At 38.0% G+C, this 13,872-nt stretch overlaps 1 protein-coding gene across 1 annotated transcript in view; it reads right to left on the bottom strand.

The window, feature by feature from the left end:
• Positions 1–13,872, bottom strand: part of LOC149142658 (110 kDa U5 small nuclear ribonucleoprotein component CLO-like) — a 64,435-nt gene that overhangs the window by 4,031 nt on the left and 46,532 nt on the right. The gene's annotated exons all lie outside the window — the stretch shown is intronic.

Here is a 13,872-nt window from a genome sequence, read left to right as displayed (position 1 = left end):
TCATGATTATTAACCAATGATTAATCAGTGTGAAGTTGTGATTGCGATCCATCATGGTAAATTCACCAATTTTTTCATCTATGTCCAGGACCATAATAGTGGTATGGGAGCTGGAAGTCCAATCTTTATAGCATTGTACCAACCAATGTCATTATTAATTATTAAGAGCCTCATCAATTCTGAATTTCATGAGGTGCAAATATAGGTGTAGGTATGGGTATGATAAGTATGAAAACATTTTAAACTATGGGTACAGGTGTACAACAATCCTGCCTTATAGAGGATATCATCAAGGTGCACGTTTGGCATGTATAAGTACAACTTGATGGATGGGAGGAAGGAAGGATAGAAATACCCTTGCAGATATGGTTGTGAACAAAGCCTTCTACTATGATGCCATTAATGAATGTGGGGAAGCATCTCTGGTTTCCCAAAGATGCTTTCCTTGGAAAGGATTTGTGTGTGTGAGTGCGAAGTTAATACATTCAAAAGAAAGGTAGATATCAAGTTAATAAAATTCATTCTCTTTGTTTTCTCTAGTGTCTAATAAGGGTTCACAGGAGAAAGAAAAGAAAAAATATTAAAATTAAAAAAGGAACGCCTCTTATATTTTTCTAAGTGAAGCAAATTACTTCTTGAAATTGTCCCAACCCAATCATCAAACGACTACAACACATGCATAACCTAAACCACAAATGCAAACAAAAGAACCCGAGCACATATTTGCACAGACCAGGTAGACCTACTTGCACAAAGCAAGTATACCCACATAAAGCATGTTGACCAACTAGACTCTTGCAACCAAAGAAACAACAAGGTCACATTTGTAGCATCCAATGGAAAGTTGAGTGCATTTATATTTTATGTTACAAGATCAGGAGCTTCTAATTGAGAAAGTAATTGTGCTCAGGTATGTCCATAACTATATCTGGTAATTATGTATGTACGTAAGTGAATTGAATATAGTGTGTCTGTGTATGCCTTTAGAATTCCACAATGGCTTGCTTGGGAGCAAGAGTGAAACAAAATGGATCCCTCCCTTACAACACTAGATAACACATAAAACTCAGTGATATAGCATATTTCAATTACCATGGTTCTTTTATTCTCTAACAAATCATGCCAATGTCCAAAGATGCTCTAAGCTTAACAATCTACTCAAGCAACTCTTGAATCTCTTGATTAAACTCCAATGACTATGAGCTTGCGCTCACCTAAAACAAAGTCATTGAATAATACATAAGTGACTTTTGTTTTTCATTAAACTTGATGCTTATTAAGATAGATGTCAAGGACGCATTGATTGATTAGTAAAGTGAGTATGCTTCATATCCCCACAACAGTTCAAATCGGTCAAAGATACATTTCACCCCTTGTGGCCCATCCTACTCATGCAAACTTTCATGTTGTTGGGACCAAGTGAAAATCCTAGGTGAATTTGGTGTAGATACCCCCCACCTATGGCTTCTCAACGGAAGAGATCCTTCTAAAGTGTCACAAGTCAACTACGATGGAAAAAGGCATATTCGTCATAAATTATGATAGGAAGCATCCTGTCCAAAAAAAAGATAGAGAATGGGAAATCATGATCAATTATCACATCAGTACAGCAAACTTTTGTCATAATCTACAAAATAAATGCAAAGCCAATCCCTAGATAGTCCATAAGGAAGCTATTGTCATACAAAAAATGATTGTCCAAGAGAAGAATGGGTTATAAAAGTTGAATTGTAAGGAAGTACAAAAAGGCAAATAATTCACACCAAAACATGAAGAGGTGTTCTTTTTTTCCGAGGAAAATCCGGGCAGATCCACCAAAAGGGATCAAAACCTGCTGGCCAAACTAATCAAAACCTAACCCTGAGGGCGTCGAGGAGAATTGACCCCGTGACCTTCCAAAGGCGAGGTGCTTTATCAACGGGACCTCGACCAATTAAGCTAACCCTCGCGGCTAACATAAAGAGGTGCTATGTTAGAAAGGTGAAATTAAAAGAGGAGAAAACAACAGTTGTAAAGGGAGAAAACATATAACATTGTAGTTTTTCCTTTTAATTGCTTGTTGGATATAGGATTGGTTTCCACTTAATAAACTTTGATTTAGAAATGCTTTGGATTATAAATAGACAAACCTAGTTGCAACCAGTGTTGCAAACATCAAGATAAAGTCGCAATTTTATCGCCCAATCGCGATTTTCTCAAGAGGACCATTTTATCGGCAGATAAAATCGTAAGATCACCGAAAAAATCGTGAGTCAATACGAAAAAATCAACAGGGCACGAAACGACAACTTTTGAAAAGTTTTTTGTGGTTTTTTCATTTCAGTTTGCAAACAGAGGGCAAGTGAGAGAGCTAAGGAGGAGAACGAATATACAAGTGTGAAAGAGGAGAATACTGAGGTTATTTAGGATCCCAAGAAAAAAAGTCGATTTTGGACTGAGTTTCTTTAGCGGTCCATGGATTTTCAGGTATGGGCATCAAATTTGGACCCCTTATTTTTTTTTGTTTTCTTCTTGCTTTTCCTTGGGTTTCAGACACCGGTATATTTTCCATGATTTTTGCTTGGGTTTGAGTGTGTTTTTTTCCATTATTGTTTCATTGAGTGGAGAGGGTTTTTTATTGTCAAATTTGAAAAATGTTGATTGTTAAGTTTATTTGTTAAATTCTTCTTGTGCCTTAGGTTTAATCTTCCATTAAGAGTTGAACAAAGATGCCAAGATATTTGGACCCTCTGTGGGAATATGGAGAACCCGATGGGGGATTCAATAGATCAAATTTGAGTTGCAAGTTGTGTGGGAAGCATATGACAGGGGGAGTATTCTGATTGAAATTCCACCTTGCACAAATTCCAAGACATGAAGTAGGACTTTGCCCAGGTGCAACTCCAAAAATCATCCGTAAAGCCCTCAAATCATTAGAAGATATGGAGTCAGCCAAACTGAACAAGGAATCTATGAAGACTCGAAGGGTTGGAGTGGTGGCAAGTGACCATGAGAGTGGTTCTTCTTAAGCATCAACTTCTACAGTCAACCCCTCTGCTGCCTCATCATTTTTGTTCCTAGAACCACACATGGTGCACAACCATCTATCAGGTCAACTCTTCAAAACAAGGAGAAGGAAGAAGTTGACAAGCTGGTGTGTAGGTGTTTTGTGTGGAGTGACATTCCCTTCAGTATTGCGAAGAACAATCCATTTTACCTACCCATGTTTGATGCTATTGTTATTGTTGGCCCGGGGTACAAAGCCCCTTCCTATGATGGCTTGAGAGGGCCTATTCTTCAAAATAAAAAGGTCGATTGCATAGCAAGATTGGAGTAATTCAGGGCATCATGGGCACACAAGCAAGATGCATTGTGATGTCAGATGGTTGGACTAATCAAAAGGGTAGAACCTGTTGTGCTATACAACAACCCCCCCATTTCAAATTTTTCTTAATTTTATTCTTAGATGCTAAATAGGAAATAGGGTCCCTTTAATTTATAAAAAGCAATAAAATCTTTACATACAAATCAATTTCTTTATTTCTCACTTTTTAAATAAAAGTGCTTCAAAAAAAAACCCTCTAAAAACAACACACATCTCATGCGCTTAAGGCCAAAAGCATTCAATCTAAATATTAGTGTAGTAATGCTAAGTTACCGCACAAACCTAAACGTTAGGCTCCTTCAAGCAATTCATCGATGAACATGCAATTGCGATAAAACTATCGCATATCGCCAATTCCAACAAACAAGCTGCAATGGGCCATTGAAACTTTGTGATGCTATAAGATTCTCGCATCTCGCATATCGCTAAAAACCGTATGAAGCCACACTTGAAAACTTGCGATGCGATATGTATTGATCGCATATTGCAATCCCAACAGAGATAGATAAGACTCACTTCGGGGGAATGTGATGCGATGTTAAATATAAATAAAGTGATAATAAAAAGAAAACATTATGTGGGCGGGTAAATAAGGATTTCCCCAACTCTTTGTGCCAAGTCATCATACATCGCAATCGCATAAATTCTAAAGGCTTTTAGAACATGGCACCTACACCTCCCGATTTGCGATATGCGATGGCTCTCAGAATATTAAAATAATATATATTGAAATCGCTCATCGCAAAATCAAAAGATTAATGGCACGTGTTCTAATTAGGCCTTGGGAAGACTACAATGCGATCTATTTATTGAAGCATTTAAGTTTGATGCCGTTCAATACGGTGAGGCATTAAGAACAATAATGACTTCGGTCCTTCAAATATTTCTTCTTGCGTGTTAATATCAATTCATAATACGAAATCTTTCACACCAAATGCTCCTGCCCTGACCTTCGACTGTACTATTATCACCACTATGTGTTCAAACATTAGCCGCTCTGAAGGTTTAAATTTATCACTCTTTGTTGTTTTATATAATTGCAATTTGAATCTGGGAGTATGCAGCCAACTAAAATGACAAAGAAAACCCGAAAGATGAAATCTTCCCCTGCAGTAGCCGAAGGAACGGAAAAGGTTGTGTTAATCTCAAATACAACATTCCAGGATTGTGGAAAGATTTCATGGGAAGGAATATATGATATGTTGGAAAAGGAAAACCCAAAGGTAACAGAAGGACAGGCAATGGCTGACGAACCTGCAGAGTCAGAGAATACACTTAGTGATTTAGCCGATTCTTTCCTTCATCGAATAGCGGCCCGCACAAAGATTTTGCCATACAATGACATGGTAAAATGGGTAGTTGAAGGTATCAACATAACAGATAGAACACTCTTCACATCTGATGGGAGAATATTTGGGTCCTTCAAGCCTAAGGATTTGAAGAAAATGTATCATCTGCCAGAGCCTCAAAAGTGCTACAACAAATCATTCCTTGAAGCTTTCGCAAAGGAAAATGAAGTAGAGTCCGACCCCATCAAACAATGGAGGCATTTCCCTAACAAACACAAGCACGAGTCATCCGGTATGTATTCTGTGGACTCTCTAGCGTCTCCATATTGTTATGTTGCCGCAATGATGTGTAGATTATTTGGAAGCCCCAATTCTATGAAGTTTTCCATTGAAATGGTTCCCTTAATAGAAGCGGCTCTAAATTCTTATGTGATGGATTGGGCAACCATTCTATCAGATAAAATGGTTGTCCAAAATTCCAAATACTTGATTATAGGAAGGACAGGTTTGTTACCACCCGAGTGGTTCCCCCATTTTATATGAGCGCTTATATAGTTGACACCATTTGTTTTAACTCTAATTTTCCTATCATGGGATGGAAATGGACTGTGCAAGACCCAACCCCTATCCATATTTACCATAAAGACCTGTGGCAAAAGCAATATAAGAAACATTTTTACAAAATTTTCCATGGCTTCATCCTACCCATTCATCAGGCCATCTTTAATAAAACAACCCCTCGGTTGTCTGAGGAAGCCAGCATCAATCTAACTTCAATTGGCAGTTGGTTTGGGGAAGAATTGTTTACATACGTTAGGGTTTATGGTAGCATCATTGATTTGCATGTCCTTCCTCTATATGTCCCGGATAAACTATTGGCTAGGGAAATAACTTGTCAGACAGTTGAAAAGGGCCTTACAAAAAATCTCAAAGACGCCAAGAAACAATTATGACATGCCTTTCCGATCCGATGCGGTATCTATTCATTGCATGACTACAAACATGCACAAGCTGAAGCTGAGAAAATAAGGGGTCTGAACCTAGCTGTTATTCCCAGAAGACAATATGACCCAAATAAAGTTGCTTATAATTTTACTACTCAGGTAAAGGTTAAGCAATTCACCCATGAAAAAGATAAATTCGATGACTTCTTTAGATCAGCAGAGACATTTGCACAAGTGAGCCATCTCGCAAAGATCAAACTGGGACCAGGGAAAATGGACCAATTCATTCAGTACAAGGTACAAAGGCTTCAGTCAATACCACTGGACTTATTGAACACTACACCGATCATCCATCAAATAAGGCAAATCACAAAGCAAGACATAGGAAAAACTTCTGGTGAAGCCGAGATAAGCGAGAAAGTCAGTGAACAGTTGGACACAAATGTTCACATTGATCCGGTGTTGATCAAAGAATGGGAACAGTTTGACCTTTAGATTAAGGGTCAAAGTGATACTCAAACTGTTATCACACCGCAATCTCCCTTAAGACAACAGCCCATAGTTCATGATCGGTTGAAAAGGCATCCAGCAAGGATTCAACTGTGAGGGAAGTCGAGATAATCCCTGAGAATCCTTCATCAGAGATTATATTGAGTATTGAGGAGATCCCACCGTTGGATGTGTTTTATAGCCCTAAACACAGGGCTGTAGTCAAAAGGCAGAGGAAGAAGAGGAAAATAGACCAAGTATTAGCAACCGTCTCTCAAGATGAATACATGAATGTCATTTGGAAAGATTCAGAAGCTGATCCCTCCGAAGACTTGACTAAATTATCTCAGTTTGCAAGTGCATATACAGCTACCACGATCGATAAAGCAACTGAAGTTAATCTATTGATCAAGGAAAAAGATCAAAATATTAAACAACTTGAAGATCAGCTAAAGGTCGAGAAACAGAGGATTAATCAACAGGCAATTGAAAGATAGCAACAGCTATCCCAAGAGTTTGAACAACTAAAACTGGCGCATCATGAAGAGATTAAAGCTAAGGATGAGCAAATAATGCAGCTACAACTCTCAATAGAGCAATTCAAAGAAAATCCTAAAGTTGAAGAGTTTATAAAGGAAGCCTTAGCAATAAATAATTTTTTATCTCAACAGCTAACCCAACTCTGCCAAAAGATATCCCTCATTCATCCATTTTGCATCAAAACCAACACACTAGTAGATCAAGCAGTCAATTCCAGATTGGAATTCGAGGAAGCAGATGACAAGATTACAGATTATATCTCTTGGCAAAACACAGAAAAGGGAAGGGCTACTAAATTACCAGTGATTGAAGAATCTCATAAAGAGATATTGTTCTCAGAATGGGAGACACAGCTGATCAAAGCAGAAAGAGCAACTTCAAGGGCCAGGGCAACAAGGAATAATGTCATTGAATTGATAAATGATAATTTACATAGCGCCAACTTAATTTTTGAGTGCACCCCTGAAAATCTTCCTAAGGTAAAAGCATTGGAAAAACAATGGAAGCAAGATTCGAACACCAGAGAAGAAAAACTCAAAAAATTAAAAGGCCTCAATTGGGATACGCATTGGATCTATTTGGTCAAACCGCATAGCCAACAAATGACAGTCAAATGTCTTGCGGATGCAGTCGATCACATGATACCTAAACTCTCGGATGCGGTGTACACAGGTCAATTGCATGCCAGGATGAGTCATCCACTGGAAGTCCAAACTATGCTTGAGATTTGTCAACTAAAGCCACAGGAGGAATGATAGATGCAATGCATCTTTTGAAGTTATTTGCAATTCTATTTTTGTCATGAAATCCCATATTTTTAGAGAGGTTGTTCCAACCACTCCAAGCATCTTTTACGAACAGTTTGTTTTTATTTTCACTATAAAGACCCTTTCATGTCATTTTAGAAAGGGTCCTGAATTTGTATAAAAATTGGATTGAAGAAGAGAGCACTTTTGCACTTCTTAATTTATTTTTGTAGAAAGCAAGGATCAAGGTTCAAACTCTTTTTTGTAAGCAGATTTCAAAAGGACTTGCATTTCTGTATCTTTTTGGAGTTTTCAGAAATAAAAAGGAACGAACCAAACTGTTACTTCAGTAGCACGTTCAAATACATATGGTACTTATATCTATGTCATTTTGTTTCATGTTAGGCAATTTAACAGTCTTTTGATTCAATATTGTTGTATATGTGACTATCCATTCAATTCTGCATTTATATCACTTCTAAGTAATTCTGGAATTGATATCTTGAACATGTATGCCGGCAATTAATGTTATTATGATATGTGATATGTTTTATATTACTTTGTTTGAAGTAATCATCGTTCATGCTTCACTTCTGTAATTGATTGATTAATCTTTATTAGTGATTGATTACCTGAAGTCATCATAAATCGCATAGATATTGAGTTACCCAGGTTAAATATATATATAGTTATATTAGTATATTTTCAAAAGTATTATCATTCAAACCATCTATCATCCTTTCACATATTTTAAACACCCACTCATCTTAAACACATCTTTATAGGAAAACTGGTCCTCCCATATTATCTAGTCGGAGCCACCATACCAAACGGAAAAAGAACTGTATTAAGGGCCAGACTAGGTGGTTATCCCCCAATGTTGTTGCAGCGATTTTAGAGGCATCAACAGAACCCTTATTAACTTCTTGGTTAATTTTCCCAAGGGGACAATCTTTATGAAATTTGTAGATGCACCTGCACATAACAAAGATGCAAGATTATTATGTGATTTGTTGGATGTGTTCATTCAGGAGGTAGGTCCACGACATGTTGTCCAAGTCATAACAGACAATGTTGCAAATTATGTTGTTGTTGGCAGGATGCTTATTGTTAAAATTGGCAACTAGGGCCAAATTCCACTTTGGGCAGTTCCTTTGAAGAAGATAATTGTGGCATTGAATTACTCTTTTCAAGAGGACCAAAATCGACCTAAAGATCACTAAATTTGGATAAGGTAAAATTATTTTTTGAAGTAAGCCCTCACATGGGTAATTTATCAAGGTCGGCTTGGGGTAAATTATCAAGTTGAACCCCTCTCCATTTTGTATAAATAGAGATGTTGTCCTCCCTCATTAGACACATCACATAGGCATAAAACTCAAAGAAACATCATCTGTGGCAACCGTAGCACAAGAAGGGCAAGGCCAAGATAGCGAAGGGATGTTTAAGGCCTGTTTATGGGTTTTGGTTGGTCTGATGTTCAGCAAAGGCAAGCCAAGGCATATCTGGTCAGATTGGAGGATTATTTGAGTGGTATTCTCCCTATTTTGATAGGCCACAAGGCTTGAGAAAATTGCAAGTGCACCGCATGCCTATTCTAGGTTAGTTTGAAGGGTCGTTATACCTAACTCCCATAGCAACATCAAGCTACACGCAGTGAGGGCTGGAAACATGAAGAAGGAGGCTAGCCGCAGTGATTGGAAGTATTGTTAAAGGAAATTGAATGGGGAGATGTGGGCTATAATCAAGCCCTACCCAGGTTCCAGATCTGCTATTATCACATCATCACATTGACCAGGTTTGACTACCCAATATAGAATTGTTTTGGGCCGCACTAACTGGACTAGGATTGAGCTCCTTTTGAAGACATTTGTGTAGCTGCTTTGTCTTTTGTTGATCACTAGTTAGGGCAACGGAAGATTTGCCTGGGCTGCTTCTTGGTCATTAATTGTATTTTCTCTCTCTCGCTCTCTGTTGAACATTTCATACTAATAATAAGAAGATCTAATCAAGGGTTTCCCCATCTTGGGGTTTTTCCCTGGCTTGAGCCAATTTCGGTGTTCTCTTGTCTTGGCTTGTCTTCGCCATATGTTATTTATGTTCTTTCTTCAATTACTATCAATGAGATAATAATGTATGTGATTGCTAATGAAAGAAATGGAATTAAACTTGAGCTCATATGGACTATTGAAGTAATTGACCTAAGCAAATAACATGTTAACTAAAATTAACACTTATGGAGAGACATCCTAACTTATTTTGGACACCATGTGTTGCACACTATATTGACTTCATGTTGGAGGATATAGAGAAAATTCCTTTAGTCGAGGATATTGTTGAATCATCAAAAAGCATCACAAAATTTATATATAATCATGCATTTGTGCTTCACTTGATGAAAAAATTCACCAATAACAAGGAGTTGGCGCGCCCTGCTATTACACGATTTGCCACTAGCTTCATATCTCTTCAATCTCTCTTGAATTTTATGTGGGATGTGAAGAGAATGTTTCTTTTAGAGGAGTGGTGCGCTTTAGAATTTAACTGCAAACCAGAGGGAGAGGCCATATGCAAATTAGTTTCATATCAAGAAAGCTTTTGGATAGGAGCGCAAGAAATGCGTACCATTACTGAACCTTTCGTAAAGGTTATTCGATTAGTTAAAGGAGACAAGCCTACAATGGGTTACTTGTATGAGACCATGGATATGGCTAAAGAATCCATTCGCAACTATTATGATGATAAGGGGGGTGAGGGGATTGAGAAACAACAACTGATATGGAAAGTGATTGATGAGCGATGGAACAATACACTCCATGAGTCCCATTCATGTTGTGGGGATCTACATGAACCCCACATTTTCTTACTCCTCTGGTTTCATATTTGAGGCTGAGATTATGGATGGATTCTTTACTTGTGTTCAGAAGATGGTGTCATCTCCAGCAGAACGTGTAGAAATTTCTAAAGAAATGGAGATGTACAAGATGGCAGGTAGCACATTTAGCTTTGACATGGCTATCTAGGATAGGTCAACCAAAATGCAAGGTAGGCTTTAGTTTGTTTCAAATTTCATTGTCTCTTCATACTTTGCTTCAACTTTCAATTTTTTTCTTATGTTTCTCTTATTTGTTGTAGATGCATGGTGGAGAAGCTATGGTGGCAAAGTACCCAATCTCCAAAAGCTTGTCATTTGAGTGCTCAGCCAAAAATGTAGCTCCTCTAGATGCGAACGCAACTAGAGTGTATTTGAAAAAATACACACCTAGAAGCGCAACAAGTTAAAAAATTTCAAATTAGTTTTTTGAATTCATCAAATAATAAAAATTATAATTTATTATTTTTATAATTATTAATTTATAAGTTATGATCCTCATACAGGTTGGAGTCTCGACACCTTAATGACATGGTCTACGTCTACTAAAATCTTCGATTGTGGGTGAGGCAACTTCAAAAGACACCTGACGTGGAGGCCACAGAGGATTGAGGCCGAGAGGCCTATCATGGAATCAGCCGCCGATTGGTTAGAGGAGGTAGCAGTTGCAAGGGAGGAGGAGGTTGTTAGAAAATGTAATTAGGTTCAGTCTTCATAATGATCCTTGTACTTATATCATTGTATATTTTATGTAAAAGAAAAAGAAGAAAAAGATTTTTTATTTATTATTATTTATTAGTTAAGCGTGCATTTCATGCTTCTAGGGTTTTTCAAGTCAAAAGAAAAATTATTTTGAGTCAAAGTCACATTTGGACTCTTTGGAAAGAAAAAGAAATATTTTATTTTTTAAATGTAAAGAGACAAATATGTGCCCACAAGACCAAGTTGGCCCTCCATATGATCAAAGTTGGCCTGCCCAAAGGACATGATTTTTCAGACACACGAACTACTATATATTGGCCAACGTGCTCCTCCATTTTGGATGAGGCTTTTTCTGCAGTTCTATGTCAAGATAAGCGAGGTTACTGAGGCTAGATATGAGTTTCTCCTATGGTATGATGCGAACTTCTTGTGGAAATGGATATGACTTTCCCTAGGCTATTTGAAGAGGAGAAGAGGCTGTATGAAGACAAGATTTCCAAGTTTCTGAAGATTTTTTGATGAACAGAATTATGACATCTCGTGGATAGAATGGAGGGTTGACCTGGTGTTTTTGGGACATTAGGTTTTGGTCTTGGGTCTTGGATATCTCACTTTGATCTAATTCTATAAGCAGAGAATTTTTCTGGGTTTTCCCTTGGGAAGGGGTTTTGCCCTGGCTTGGAGCCTATATCATGTGTCTCTTATCTTTTGTGATCTTCATGTTATATGATTTTGATGAAGAAACATTACAAAGGGTTTAAAATGGATAAGCACATTCACAAGCAATTATCATGAATAAAAGAAACACCCTAATGCTAAGCCTCCAAATTTCCCAACATGGTATCAGAGCATTGGTTTGAAAAAGGAGGCCTGAATATCACTATGTTAGCTTTTGATCAAAGGCTGAAGCATTAGAGGATCTCCTGCAGCTGTATCTTTGAAGGTTGAACAAGATTCTAGGCATAGCAAATAAATATTGAACAGCTCACATCACTATTACAGTAAAGAATGACTCCATGGATTACCCTCTGAAGTGACTAATATTTTAGTGGCTCGCTTGTCTTTCCCTGTGATGAACAGTGACTATGGCAACTCGCACTATATCTCTGTAATAAACAATCACTGTGGCAACTAGCTGTACATAACCTTGATACTTATAAACCATAATCTTGAAAGTAAGGCTCAAACTATGTATATCATGGCTCACAAGCTTTCGTAGACAATGTGACATGATGGGATCCACTTAGTGGCATTTCAACAGTAAATATCACTGTGTTTCATGACATCTCCACAATGGCAGTGCCATTGCTCTAAGGTGGCTCAGATATTCATATGCCATGATCCATGCCACGTACTATCAAACAATGGCTCACATATAATAAGGGACTCGTTCTACAGCAAGGTCTCATATTGAGATCTTTGTGACAAATGGATGGTTTCGCATTGTTTCTGTGGCTTACTGTGATGATCACACATCTTTGATAGTGGCTCGCTACAAATCACATTTCCAAGGCTCCTATATACATATCATTGTGGCTATGGTGTATGATGGCACAACTCTGGTTCTCGCTATATGGCTGTGATATCTCTCTAAGACACCATTGCTCTGTTGCTTGACTCTCTCACACTGTTACTATAATTATGCATATGGTCTCACACTTGTAATATGGCTCTCGCACTTGAAATATGGCTTCAGCACCTATAGCATGACTCTTGTCCTGGATTGCACATTATATACCTGGTGGATGATCTCGTTGGTCTCGATCTGGTAAATGATCTTGCTGTAGAAGGTTTCGCTCTGGTTTGCATTCTATACACAGTAGCATTTTGGCATAGTCCCGCTCTACCTCAGGATAGCCTCGCTCTACGTATTATGGCCTGCTCTCCCTGTGGATAGTCTCGCTCTAACTTCGACATGATCTCTCTCTACTCAGTATGACTGCGATCTGGAGTGGATGGTCTCACACTTCAGTAGATGGTCACACAGATGATCTCTTACAGTGGATGATATCCTTCAGTGGTGGACGGTCTCACTCTTCAATGGTAATGGTCTAAGGCATCGTTATATGGCATCACTCTATGCTTTCAGGCATCTATGATTCTTGACAGTAACGATAACACTGAACAATGATCTCTAAAGTGATGTACTCTTGATAACCGTAACTTCCTGACATATATGATCAGTATGACAGTAACGATAACAGTGAACAACAATCTCTAAAGTGATGTACTCTTGATATATGGACTGTAACTTCCTGACATATATGATCAGTATGGTACTTGAATACACCAAAGTAAATCCTATCCATGACAGCAATCTAGTCACATAACAGTGACTTGAATATGTAGCAGTAATCATTGTTCAAAGGAACCATGACAGTGGAAGTTGCAAATATAACACCATACGTAACTGTTAATTTTAGATAACAATGGTATGTTCTATGCTTAAGAGCAATTTATTTCATTTTTTCTTATTAGCCCAATATCAATTTCCAATTTAGCAATCACATTAACATCAATAGTAAATGCAGATAGAACATAAACAATAACCAGAAGACAAGCCAAGACAAGAGAACACAATATTTGGTGGATGCCAGGGAAAAACCCCAATGTGGGGAAAACCCTTTGACCAAATCTTGATCAAAACACAGTGAAATCTGTCCAGTCAAACTGCAGACAACAGGATGCCCTAACCAGAAAGTCAATGTTGGTCAAATCAGCAGAATTACTCCTCCAAATCAGCTCGGTCAAACCCAGTCAATTTGGCTTCCAAGGACAGTCCAAATCAGCCCAAAACAGTGCTGAAGAAATCAGTCAAGCTTTGTCAACGCACTGTCAAACCTACGGTCAACGCTGGTTAACCTGCCCAGAAATCCTCGAAATCTGTGCCAAAGAACACAGCCTGCCCAACCAGAAATTCTCCCAA

Source organism: Pinus tabuliformis, chromosome X, assembly GCF_031772625.1.
Source record: "Pinus tabuliformis cultivar Carrire ecotype Pingquan chromosome X, CPIR1, whole genome shotgun sequence".
NCBI classification, from domain to species: domain Eukaryota; kingdom Viridiplantae; phylum Streptophyta; class Pinopsida; order Pinales; family Pinaceae; genus Pinus; species Pinus tabuliformis.
Note: the sequence above shows the minus strand (reverse complement) of the source record. Positions and strands in the feature narration are given on the sequence as shown.